This window comes from Maylandia zebra, linkage group LG7, assembly GCF_041146795.1.
Source record: "Maylandia zebra isolate NMK-2024a linkage group LG7, Mzebra_GT3a, whole genome shotgun sequence".
Taxonomy (NCBI): Eukaryota; Metazoa; Chordata; class Actinopteri; order Cichliformes; family Cichlidae; genus Maylandia; species Maylandia zebra.
The window spans coordinates 26,754,647-26,767,688 of NC_135173.1; the positions used below are offsets into that span (position 1 = coordinate 26,754,647).

Consider the following 13,042-nt stretch of genomic DNA (forward strand, 5'->3'; position numbering starts at 1 on the left):
ATTGAGTTAAATGGGACCAAAAGCTATTGATCTGATAAATTTGCTGCACTCTGTTGATGAATGAACAGAAGATGTCTTCTAACTGATTATTGATCTTATTATGCCAGAAGTTGACACATTTCTCCTTGACTGGTCACTGTGAGGTAATCAGGTTTGGCGCTTACTGAATAAAATGTTATCACATGGAGTTAAGCCCTTACATTAATTAATATAAACTTTTGAAATTAACCAGTGACCACATGTTTGATAGAGATTAGCATTTTGTTTGTATGTAGTTGTTCAATTCAATTTAACTGATTCTGTTCTGTTTTGTTACTTAAATTAATCAGAGGCTGGGACTGGCTCTATCACACTTTGAATGATGACGGCTTATGATATGATTTAAACAGATGAGCTTGCAATGCAGGGCAGCCAGCTCTAGGAGGAGTCTTGGTGTTTCCAAACTTCTTCCATTTATGGATAATAAATGATGAGGCCACTGCGCTCATTGGAAAATGACGATATTTTTCGGTATTCTTTCCCAGATCTGTACCTTGATAAAATCCTGTCTCAAAAATATAGAGACCTCATGGCTTGGTTTCTGCTCTGACATTCAAATTGTATCTGTATTTACTGAAAAACATAATTTACCACAGGTAGATTCCGATCAAGTTCTAGAAACATATGACAGATGATTAGTTGAAATAGGATGCACTTTCATCTTCCTAGCCACCTCTTCCTGCTTGTCTGGGGAAACACAGAGTTGTTCCTAGGCCAGCCGAGAGATATAATCTCTCCAGCAAGTCCTGGGTCTACAAGGGGGCCTCCTTCTGGTGGGACATTGCTATAACCTCTCACCCAGGAGGCACCCAGGAGGTATCCTTTCAGATGCCCCAACCACCTCAACCTGCTCCTTTCAATGTGGGGGAGTTGCTGCTTTGCTTTGAACCCCTCCGGATGGATAAACTTCTCACCCTGTCTCTATGGGTGGATGGCCCTTGCCACTTTGTATCCACAGTCTGATTCTATTAGTAACTACCCAGACCTTGTGATCATAGGGGAGAGCAGAGAGATACATCAACCAGTAAACTGAGAGCTTTGCTTTCATGCTCTTTTTATCACAACGGAATAATGCAACATCCACTTTTCTGCAGCCATAACCTGAATCCATCTGTCGATCTCCCACTCTCTTCTCCAGTTACTCATGAACAAAACCATGAGTTACTTAAACTCCTCCACTGTTGGCAGCAACTCATCCTTGACTTGGATTAGGCACTCAACCCCTTCATGGTTGAGGACTCAGACTTGGAGGTACTGATTCTCATTTCCACCGCTTCACATTCAGCTGTGCACCACTCAAATCTGAGCTGGATACAATCTGATGAAGCATATAGAACCATATCATCTTCAAAAAGCGGAAAGATTCTAAGGCCACCAAAGTGGAAGCCTTCCACCACATGGCAAGACATTCTGTACATAAAAAGCATTAAAAATTCAAATTCAAATTCAAATTTTTATTTGTCACGTACACAGTCATACACAGTACGATATGTAGTGAAATGCTTGGACAACTGCTCGTGACCTAAAGAAAACAAAAAAGGAAAAGGCTATGAATAAGAAAGGAAATAAATATGAAAAATTAAAAAGGGTAAATTTAACTAGGAAGGAATAAAATATAAATTAAGGTTAAAAATGAAATAACTGTACAACACAAATTAGAATGAAGGGTAAATTTAACTGGGAAGAATAAGATAAAGATAAATATATAAATTAAAGTTGAAAATAAAATAACTGTACAACAAAATACACAATATAGAACTATATAAGAATGTATGAAGAAATCTAAATATAAATAAATATATACACAATAACAGCAGCTGTACAAGTATTAACCGGAAATGAAGAATATAGTGACCAGTGTTGTGCAAAACCAAAGTCCAGAAAGTCCAGTGTGTGTGTAAGAACCATATGTGTGGATCAGTACTGTGTGGTGGTGTGATTGAGAGACCGTATCGCCTGCGGGAAGAAGCTCCTCCTCAGTCTCTCTGTGTTGGTCTTCAGGGAGCGGAATCGCTTTCCTGACCTCAACAGAGAGAACAGTCTGTTGTTGGGATGGCTGAGGTCCTTCACGATCTTCCTGGCCTTGGTCCAGCACCACCTGCTGTAGATTGAGTGCAGGTCAGGGAGCTCGGAGCGGATGGTGCGCTCAGCTGACCGCACAACCCTCTGTAGAGCTCGTCTGTCCTGCATGGTGCTGTTCCCGAACCAGGTTAAGATGTTTCCCGCCAGGATGCTCTCTATGGTGCACGAGTAAAAGTTCCTGAGCACCTTGGAGGGCAGTTGGAAGTCTCTCAAGCGTCTGAGGTGGTAGAGACGCTGTCGGGCCTTTTTCACCACGGTGTTGATGTGACAGGACCATAACAGGTCCTGCGTGATGTGAACTCCGAGGTATTTGAAGCTGTCCACTCTCTCCACTGGGCACTCGTTGATGACGGGGGTCTGGTAGTTCCTCTCCTGCTTAGTGCTGAAGTCCACTATCAGCTCCTTTGTCTTACTGACGTTTAGAAGGAGGTTGTTCCTCTGGCACCAGTTCTCCAGATTCCTAATCTCCTTCAGGTAGGCCGTCTCGTTGTTATCAGAGATCAGGCCCACCACGACGGTGTCGTCAGCAAACTTGATGATGTGGTGGAGCTGGTAGTGGCCACACAGTCATATGTGTACAAAGAGTACAGCAGGGGGCTCAGAACACACCCCTGGGGGGCGCCAGTGCTGAGAGTGGTGGAGGCTGAGACATGTCCGCCCATCCTTACTGCCTGTGGTCTGCCAGTTAGGAAGTTGGAGATCCACAGACACATAGATGAGCTGAGTCCCAGATGCTCCAGCTTGGTGGTGAGTGTGGAGGGAATTATGGTGTTAAATGCAGAGCTGTAGTCTATGAAGAGCATTTTAACATAATTCCCCCTTCTAGTGTCCAAGTGAGTGAGTGATGTGTGGAGGAGATGAGAGATGGCATCGTCTGTGGAACGATTTGGACGGTAAGCGAACTGTAGTGGGTCCAGTGTGTCTGGTAGTGAAGAAATGATGAAGTCTCTGACCAGGCGTTCAAAGCACTTCATCACTACTGAGGTGAGGGCTACAGGGCGATAGTCATTGAGAGAAGCAGGGTGGGGTTTCTTCGGGACAGGAACAATGATGGACTCTTTGAAGCATGTGGGGATCACCGACTGAGATAAAGAGATGTTGAATATCTCAGTGAACACAGGAGCTAGCTGGTATGCGCAGTCTCTTAGGATACGACCTGGGATGCCGTCTGGTCCTGCTGCTTTCCTGGTGTTCACTCTCTTGAAGGCTCTCCTTACTTCATGCTCGGAGATGACGAGCACGTTTCCGGTGCTGGCAGTATCTTCCTGTCTGCAGCCGTTAGCGCCGCTAACACTAGCATCGTTGGAGACCTTAGCTGCAGCCTCGAAGCGAGCATAGAAAGTGTTCAGCTCGTCTGCCAGAGTCACGGCCGCGTTCGTCATACCGGTTGTTGGTGCTTTATAAAAGAATCGGTGCCGGAGTTCAGCATGTACTGGGAACAACTTAATGTTCCCGACTTATTGCCGGCAATGCAGAACGAGCTCCCACAATGTTTATATATAGGAACTGAACGGCTAATAGCAATGGACTAGACACCCCATACTCCCGAAACACCTCCCACAGAATACCCCACCCACACTATACATTTGTTCATATATACACACCATAGTGTATTGTTCTTCTTTGTTCTATTTGTATCTTATTTTGAGAAGGAAGGGGATTCATAGTTTATGTAGAATTTGGACCCAAAATACAGACTCCAAGACAGGTTTGAACAAACGAAAAAATTCACCTTTATTCAGGTCAGGCAGCAGATCCTGGTGGCTGAAGCAAACAGGATTCAAAAGTAATCTGAAGCAGGTAAAACGTGGGGAAAACCGCAGGCAGACAAACAGTACAACATGACAAAGAACTAAGGAAAACTAAGGGTTAAATATACACACAAGGTAATCAGGGAAAGAGACACAGCTGGGGAAAACAAGGCGTAGGTGAATAGAATCAATTAACAAGCAAGAGGGGAAGCAAAATTGAACATAATGCACTTGAGATGAGAGGCCATTAAAATAACACAGGAAGCATAAACACTGCGATGGAGACTAAACAGATAAACTTGACAGACCAAAGTAAACAAAGACAAAAGTGACTATGGACATGGAAGACCTAACAGAAACAACGACTGGGCATGGGGAATATTGACATTTTCTGTTTGACAGAAACAGAGCGTCCAAAACTGAAAACACTGGGTGAAAAACCTGGATTCGTGACAAAGGGCACTCTATTTATTATATGTCCAAAATGTCACGAACATACTTTGCTGATATTTATGATATGATATTCAAGCAAGTGCTGAATTATTATATATAGTTCAGATTATAAGAGAAAAAGCTATTTCTCTGTGCATGACTTACAGTAAAAAGAAGAACTATGACTAGAAAAAGTTAATTTAAATGTAATTACATTTTTCATTTTCCATCTGTCATGTATTCTGCTTTATCACCTTGTTGCTTTATTGCTGACACATTTATCTGGCTTTGCAACACTGCTGTAATCTCTGCGCAAATGATGGCAGCTGTACTAATGATGAAAAATGGCTGCGATGGAGGCTTTTAAAAGCATCTGATTAATAACTGTGCAGAGAGCAGCTGTGGCTCCTGTGTGGGCTCAGTGAGGTGTCATCTATGCTGCTGTTGTCACTGTGCAAACACACGATGCTGCACATGCAAATGGCTTCATTAACAGAGTGAATATGTATTTACAATACTGTGCAAAAGTCTCTTGCTTCCCCTGATTTCTTTATTTTTTGCTTGGAAAAAGGAAAATGGATGGAGCTATTTATTGAAATGTGCAGACATGAGTAGAAATATAAAGGTAAAGAACAGTTTGTAACAAGCCTGAATCTCAGTAACGGTATGACCACCTTTATGTTTTAAGTTCAACCTGAAATTTCAAGAAAGCTTGCTCGTAATTTCTTTGATCAGTCTTAGTTCTGGAATAGTTCTCCAGGCTTTCTCAACATGCAGTTCTTTGCATGTTTGCAACATCGTATTGCATAATTATTATAATAGGGACGGTATTATGTACTGACAAGTACAGTGGTAAAACAATTCTTGTCATGAGGTTTGCACACACCTCAGGAGTAGATTGAACCCACTCCTCTTAGCTGAAACTCTCTAAATCCTTTAAGTGTTTTGGCGGGAACTTGGCACCCTGAAGCTTCACTTCCTTCAACAGACTTTCAATAAGGCTGAGGTCTGGAGACTTGTTAGGACACTGCATGACCTTAACGTGGTTCCACTCCTTTGTTGGCATGGTTGTCTGTTTTGGGTTGTTGTCATGCTGGAAGACCCACACAAACCTGTCTTTAGTGTTCTGGTTGAAGGAGGGAGGTTCTGTTCCAAATTGTTACAGTACATGGTCACATCCCTTGGCCTGTCAATGTGGTGAAGTTGTTCTGTACCTTTAGCAGAGAAACTTTAGCTGTTTCTCTGCTAAACATTTTCAACTCTGTGCTTGACTGTGTGTGTTCTTTGGGTAACACTAAGCATTTCTCTTCCTCCAATCATGGGGGATCAAGCTGGTGCCAAAGAGCACGATTTTGATTTTATCTCAATTTTGAACACAGGAGTTTCTCCCAAGCTTTCTCTGAATTATTTAGGGGTTCACTCACAAACCTAAGATTGGTCTGTACGTGTGTTTTCATGAGAAAGGAGATGGGCAGCGCAAAATTTAAATCCATTCAGTGTATTGTGTTAATAATGGTGTTCTTGGTGACTGTGGTCTTGTTATTGAGATATGAATGGGAGCAATGTTAATCTTAATCAAAATAGCTTGTTATTTTACTCATTTTACTCAATAACTTGCAAATCAATTTATAACTTTTATGAAAATGTTTGGTTTTTGGATTTTTAATTGATATTTTTTTCTCTGTCCATTAAAATAAAACTACCTGAACTGGACATGTGTGTGCTTAATAGACTGGCAAATTACAGCAGGATTTTCCTATCCTCGGTCAGAAGGCACAGGTGACTTATATGATGAAAGAGAGGGTCCACAGCAATGATAATTAGGGTTCTTTTAATCCAAACATCTCCAGAAGTGAATTCGTGTGGGTATATGTATATGTGTGTGTGTGGTTCTGTAAAATAACAGAAATTACAATTAGCAAACAATTAAAGTCAACCAAACTGGTCTAAATAATACAGAAAGGGTTGAACAGAAATGACTAAACACCACCCCCTGGTGGACACAAATGGGCTGCTGCACAGGGATAGACTCCATCTTTACTTTGGGCAGCTCAGTTCACAAGGGTAGCGCCATTTTGGTCAAATCAGCGTGAATATACAGTGTCTCGTGGCTACACGAACAGCTGGAAAACTCCACTAAGCATCACCCAATGTACATAGCTAAGTATATGATAAGTTACAACCATAGAACAAACAAATACAAGGCACTTACTTATCATTCACGCACACGCACTACACATGTTCAGTACAACAGCCCAGCTCCACCAGCGCTATCAAGGTGGACCAGCGCAAACACAAACAAGGGATGGGAGGAATGTACCATCTTAGCAGTGGTTAGAGGGGGTCCGTGGAACAGTCTATATACACAAATCACAGGGGTTTTCTACAGCCGCCCCCTAATGTGTATAGCACATTAGTAAACATCAAAAACCCATGTGAATATAACTAAGGACGTTCAGCTGACAGTTCAGGTAACGTGATAAGTTTTGACACAGGCCGTTGGTATTTATGTTCCCCAATAGCGACTTCAGCTACTCGCACCTGTCCATCCGGGCTGGGAAACACCTGTGTTACCTGTCCTACGGGCCAGGAAGCCCGTGGGAGCTGATAGTCCACCACCATGACAGTCTGTCCCACTTTCAAAGGTGGAGTAGTCTGGTTCCACTTCTGGCGAGGCTGCAGTCCAGGCAGGTAGCGCTGAATGAACTGAGTCCAGAACCGGTCCGCTATGACTTGGCTGTGACGCCATTTTCGCCTTCCAAGTTCTTCTCTGGTGCCATATACTGCCTGGGGAAGGGAAGCATCGCGCCGCCCCATGAGCAACATATTTGGCGTGATCGGGTCAACATCTGCAATATCCGAGGAAACATATCCCAGTGGCTTGGAATTAAGTATGCCCTCTACTTCAATAAGAACAGTAAGCAACAAATCCTCTGGCACCGCTTGACCTTTGAGGGCAACTTGAAGTGCAGATTTGACTGAACGGATCTCCCGTTCCCAGGCTCCCCCAAAATGTGGAGCATGCGGAGGGTTGAAGTGGAAAGTGATGCTCTGTTCACTGAGCTTCTCCTGCAGTCGTGGCTCCATCACTTTGAATGCCTCCTGCAGCTCTCTGTCTCCTCCTCTGAAATTGGTGCCCTGATCACTCAGTATTTCAAAGGGTTTTCCTCTTCGAGCAATAAATCTGCGCAGAGCCATGAGAAAGGAGTCAGTGTCCATACCAGTGAGAAGGTCGAGGTGAATGCAGCGGGTCGTAAGGCATTTAAATATAATGCCCCACCGTTTTTCTTGTCTCCTGCCTATCTTTATAGTGAAAGGGCCAAAACAGTCAATTCCTGTGGACCAGAATGGCGGCTGATTTAATCGCAAGCGGGTAGCAGGGAGATCAGACATCTTCGGTGAAACAGGCTTGGCTCTCCACTTCTTACACTCCAAACAGCGATACTGATGCTTCCTTATGGCCTGTCTGCCTCTTAAAATCCAATACCTGCGTCTCAATTCGGCAAAGACACGTTCTGGGCCAGGATGCAGGAGACGTGTATCATAGTCTTTGATGATGAGCTGAGTAGTAGGATGGTCTGGTGACAACACGATAGGATGCAGAGTGTCAACATCCATCTGCTCTGCTCGCCGGAGGCGTCCACCTACTCGTATGAGGCCAAGCTGACTGTCATATTCGGGAGAAAGGTTGCTCAGTCTGCTGTCTTTGTACACCTCTTTCCCAGATTTAAGGGTGTGTACTTCAACAGGGAAGCTTTCTTGTTGCGCCTGTTTGAGAATTTGAACTTCTGTCTCTAGTCGTTGTGCTGCTGACATAGGGAGGCCAGCCGCCCCGTGAGAAGACAGGTGGGTGGCCTGCACCAAATCAGCCCAGGTGTTGTATGCAGGATCAGACTGTGCCAAATCTGTAGTGACACAGGCACAGAAAGCTGATTTCTTTAACTCAGTATTATCTTCAGTGTCTGTACTCACAGTAGGTCGTGCTGGCCACTGCTCAGATGCTTGTCTCAGGAAGGGGGGCCCATCCATCCACTGGCTAGGTTTTGACAGCTCACGTAATGGTTTTCCCCGGGTGATATCATCTGCTGGGTTCAAAGCCGAGGGGACATATCTCCAGCTGGCGGCCTCAGTCAGCTCCTGTATTTCGGCAATACGAGTACCTACAAACACTTTATAGTGACAGGATTCGGACTGGATCCAGTTCAACACAGTGGTAGAATCGGTCCATAAAGTAGTCTCACTAATGGGCAGAGTAAGCTCACTGAGGAGGAGTCTAGACAGTTGTGCCCCAGCCAGTACAGCACACAGCTCTAAACGGGGAATTGACAGTTTCTTGCGGGGAGCTACACGTGATCTGGCCATGATAAAGGCAGTGTGGACCTCATGTTCTGCAGATTTAAATCTCAAATATGCCACTGCTCCGTAAGCACTCTCTGACGCATCACAGAATACATGCAGCTGGAAAGTTCCCTCTTGGGTTGCTGGGGCTATGTAGCATCTAGGCAGACAGATTTCTTGTAGATACTGTAGCTCACTCACCCACTCTTGCCACCGCTGGAGTAACTCGCCCTCGATGGGATCATCCCAGTTCCTGTCATTCTGCCACAGACGTTGAACAATAACCTTTGCCCGGGTCGTGAAGGGGATGATGAAGCCCAGTGGGTCGTATTGAGAGGCGAGGATGCTGTAGATATTTCTCATGGTTGACTCCTGAGGAACCACTGGCCGACATCTGTAGGCAATCTGGTCTGTGGAGCAGTGCCATGCCAAGCCTAAGGTTGGTTCTTGGGGATCTGGTTGGTGTTCAGTCAACCACAGCTCGCAGGTAGGGGACTTTGCTTCAGAGGGGAGATGAGCAATGGCCTCTGGGTAGTTACTTGCCCACTGTCGGATTTCGAAACCACCAGTAGATAGCAACTCTCTGATGTTATCGACAAGTGGCCGTGCCTGCAAAGCAAAGGGCAGAGATTGCAAACAGTTATCGACATAAAATGAGCACAGCACTGAGTCTAGTACTTGTTCATTGCCATCTTTATGATCCTGCACATGGCGCTGAAGGGCATACGTGGCACAACAGGGGCTGCATGTGGTTCCAAAGGGCAGGACACACCACTCATAAATGTCCGGGCTCCGATCTCTTTCCATATCTCTCCACACGAATCTCAGCAGGGGCCGGTCATGCGGAAGAAGCCGCACCTGATGGAACATACCTCGTATGTCCCCACTCACAGCAACAGGGTGCTCCCTAAATCTCAACAGGACACCTATTAAGGATGGACCGAGAGTTGGACCTGGTAGCAGCTGATCGTTAAGACAGTCTTGCCTGTATTGGAAGGAACAGTTGAAAACTATCCTAGGCTTATTGTTATGATGCACAATATGATGGGGAATGAACCAGGATTCATCTGTGAGGTTTGCTTCTTCAGGAGTGAGTTTTCTTACATAACCTGCTTGTTCCAGTTTGTGTATTTCTGCATTGTACACAGCCGCTAGATCAGGATCTTTAATCAGGCGCTTCTCTGTGGACCGAAGGAGAGCCATCACTGCGTCATGGTCAGTTCGTAGTTTAGTGGAGTCTCTGCGGCGGAGCAGAGGAGTAGCATAACGAGCTACTCCATCCACCTGTACACGTTCTGTGGTTTTCTGCAGTAACTCCAGTGCCTCTTTGTCTTGTTTAGAGCGAGTTACCTCTTTCTCTGATCGAAAGGGGAGCACATCTAACTGCCACAGCTTCTCAACGTTCTGTCTTAACGCTTGAGAAGGAGATGGTAACAGGGATGTGTGCAGACATGAAGCTTCAGTAGGTAGATGTAGAAAGGTAGCTGGTCCCTGGATGGCCCAACCGAGGTTAGTGTTGACAGCAACAGGGCTGCCTAGTGGACCAACTTTGACAGGTGACAGAGGGGTGATGAGCTGGACATTATCTGAGCCTATAAGAAGCATAGGCTGCACATCCTTAAATGCTTTGATGGGAACGTCGGCCAGATGTGGATATCTCTGACGGAGTATGTCCACTGGGCAGGATTGTTTTGCCAGATTAAGTTCTTTAGCAGTGAAGACACGTCTGATGTGATGTTTGATTTGGGGAGAGCTGGGTGCACTCAGTTCAAAAGAAACCGATGCGCCATGTAACTGTGACACCTCCTGCCTGATGGTTCGTAGTTTGAGGGACTCCTCTGTGATATTTAATTGCAGGTAATGAACCGCTGCAGATAAAACAATAGTCCGCTCTGATCCATCGTCAAGAATGGCATAGGTGGACAGAGATCGCCCATTGTTGTGGAGGGTAACTGGGACCACTTTAAGCATGACTCTGCCTGAATGAGTGACTTGGTCCAAATACACCATGCTGGAGGCTGTACTCAATGTCAGGATACTCTTGTTTGAGCGAGAGGCAGCTTCATGAAGGATCTGCAGGTGTTGTTCTCCACAGGTGGCACAAGGTTTCTTCAGATTGCAACTGTCAGGCTGGTGACTCCGACCACATCTCCAGCATCTCTTATTGTCATTAATCCATGTAATAATCTGTGTAGTACTCAGCTTACTGAAGTCAGAACAGGAACTCAAGTAATGTTCTGTACTGCTACAGAAGGGGCAGTAGGGCTTAAATTTCTCTCTTTTCTTCCCTTTCATAGGTTCTTTACTGTCAGTAGGGGCTGAAGTGGTATTAGCCGTCGGTGTTGTAGGCTTGTCAGTGCCATAGTAGACTGATGAGGATGTCTTTAATGGTCGTGATGACTTGTCTCTACGATCTGAGCGGGGTTTATCAGATATGTAGCTTTCTGTAGCCCTTCGTGATATCTGTATGGCCTGTGACTTCCTCTCCAACCACTGTGCAAAGTCAGGGAGAGTATAGGTGTTAGCTGAGTCACTCCGCAAGATGCCCTTTGCAAGACAATATTCAGCAAAACTGTCTTGATAGGAGAAGGGGAGTTTACTCAAAAGCCTGTCCACATGGGAACCACACTCTAGTTCGCTCTTAGCAGCTCCTTCCATGGAGTTTAGTAGTCCCACCAAACTACTAACTGATAGAGCAAAGTCTTCAAACCCCTGTGCATCTCCAGCTTTCACTGTGGGAGCTCTCAAAATGTTGTTAATTTCACCTTGGACTAATTGGCGTGGTTGTCCATAGCGCTGCTGTAGAGCCTGCATTGCTTTACTGAAGGGCATAGTGTCATGCACATACCTCTTTGCAAGCTGAAACGCAGGAGGAAACTTTAGATGATCCAGAAGTACTTGGAATTTGTAATCCTCAGACAGGTGTGGGTGTGGTCCCAAAACTCCATCCAGACCTTTCTTCAGTAGCAGGAAATCACTCTCTTTTCCTGTGGTGAAGCGGATCAGGTTGGGTTTTGGGATGCCATAAGAAGAGGAAATAGCCATCTCCATCAAGTTCGGTCTCTGAGAGGAAAGCAGAGATGAGGAGTGTTGTGGGCTGCTCTGAATTACATCATGCTGTGAACTGACAGGTGCAGCTGGAGCAGGATGCCGATAGGTATACTGTGAGCTAACAGCAGGTGGCAGCACGGGTGTAACGTATGGCTGACTGAGAGGTGGGCCTGAAGTCCAAGGCGGATAACCTGGAGAGGGCATGCCAGGCGGCAGCGTGACAGGGTACTGCATAGTGCCAGGGATACTAAACTGAGCAGCACTGTGTGGCACAGACCACTGTGGGGTTGATGACTGCCAATTCAGGTCTCTTTGCTGATACCAGGGAGGATGTGGCTGTTCTGTTGCTGTAGATGCAGACCGGGGTACCACTGGTGTTGGCTGAGCAGCTGATGGCATGGAAGAGTGGACGTATAGAGGGGACTGAGGAATAGGTCGGTTAACAGGGAGAGTAGGAGCTGTTGACTGTAATATTTGAGGGTTATCAACATGATGAGCTGTGGAAGGGGAGGTCTGCTGTACAGTATGAAACTGAGGGCCAGGTATTACTGGAGATATGGGGGGGATGTTTTCTAGTCCGCCCATAGGAGGAGCTTGTGTAGGGTTATTATCCACAGTTAGTAAAGGCATACTATGGCTCCGGACCTGGGTTTGTAACTGTACTTGGGGGGTTCTTTGGCCAAAGTTCAAAGACACTTGTATAGCGCTCTGTATCTCCCTCATCTGCTCCTGTACCTGGGTAACACACTGCTCCATCCTCCTTATTCTCTCCATCTCTGGTGAGCCATCGATGCCAGCGATTTGGTGTATTGGAGTAGCTGCGTTAGTGTTCGGTGGAACTGGGTTAGTCGGCTGTGGGGGATAGGTCCAGATGAAGTCATCCAGATATCTTGGAGCCCTATGTGGTCTCCTTTGCCGGGCACCTTGTTGTTCTTCATCATATCGGGATGTCGCCATGTTAGGAAATGCTGTAATTAATCCGGCTCGAAGGACCACTTGAACTGGACATGTGTGTGCTTAATAGACTGGCAAATTACAGCAGGATTTTCCTATCCTCGGTCAGAAGGCACAGGTGACTTATATGATGAAAGAGAGGGTCCACAGCAATGATAATTAGGGTTCTTTTAATCCAAACATCTCCAGAAGTGAATTCGTGTGGGTATATGTATATGTGTGTGTGTGGTTCTGTAAAATAACAGAAATTACAATTAGCAAACAATTAAAGTCAACCAAACTGGTCTAAATAATACAGAAAGGGTTGAACAGAAATGACTAAACACCACCCCCTGGTGGACACAAATGGGCTGCTGCACAGGGATAGACTCCATCTTTACTTTGGGCAGCTCAGT

The 13,042-nt window shown here is 45.4% G+C and overlaps 1 protein-coding gene across 4 annotated transcripts in view; it reads left to right on the plus strand.

Annotated features, from left to right (window-relative positions):
* The window catches only part of grm8b (glutamate receptor, metabotropic 8b), a 160,255-nt gene that overhangs the window by 75,367 nt on the left and 71,846 nt on the right, over positions 1–13,042 (plus strand). The window lies entirely within an intron of this gene.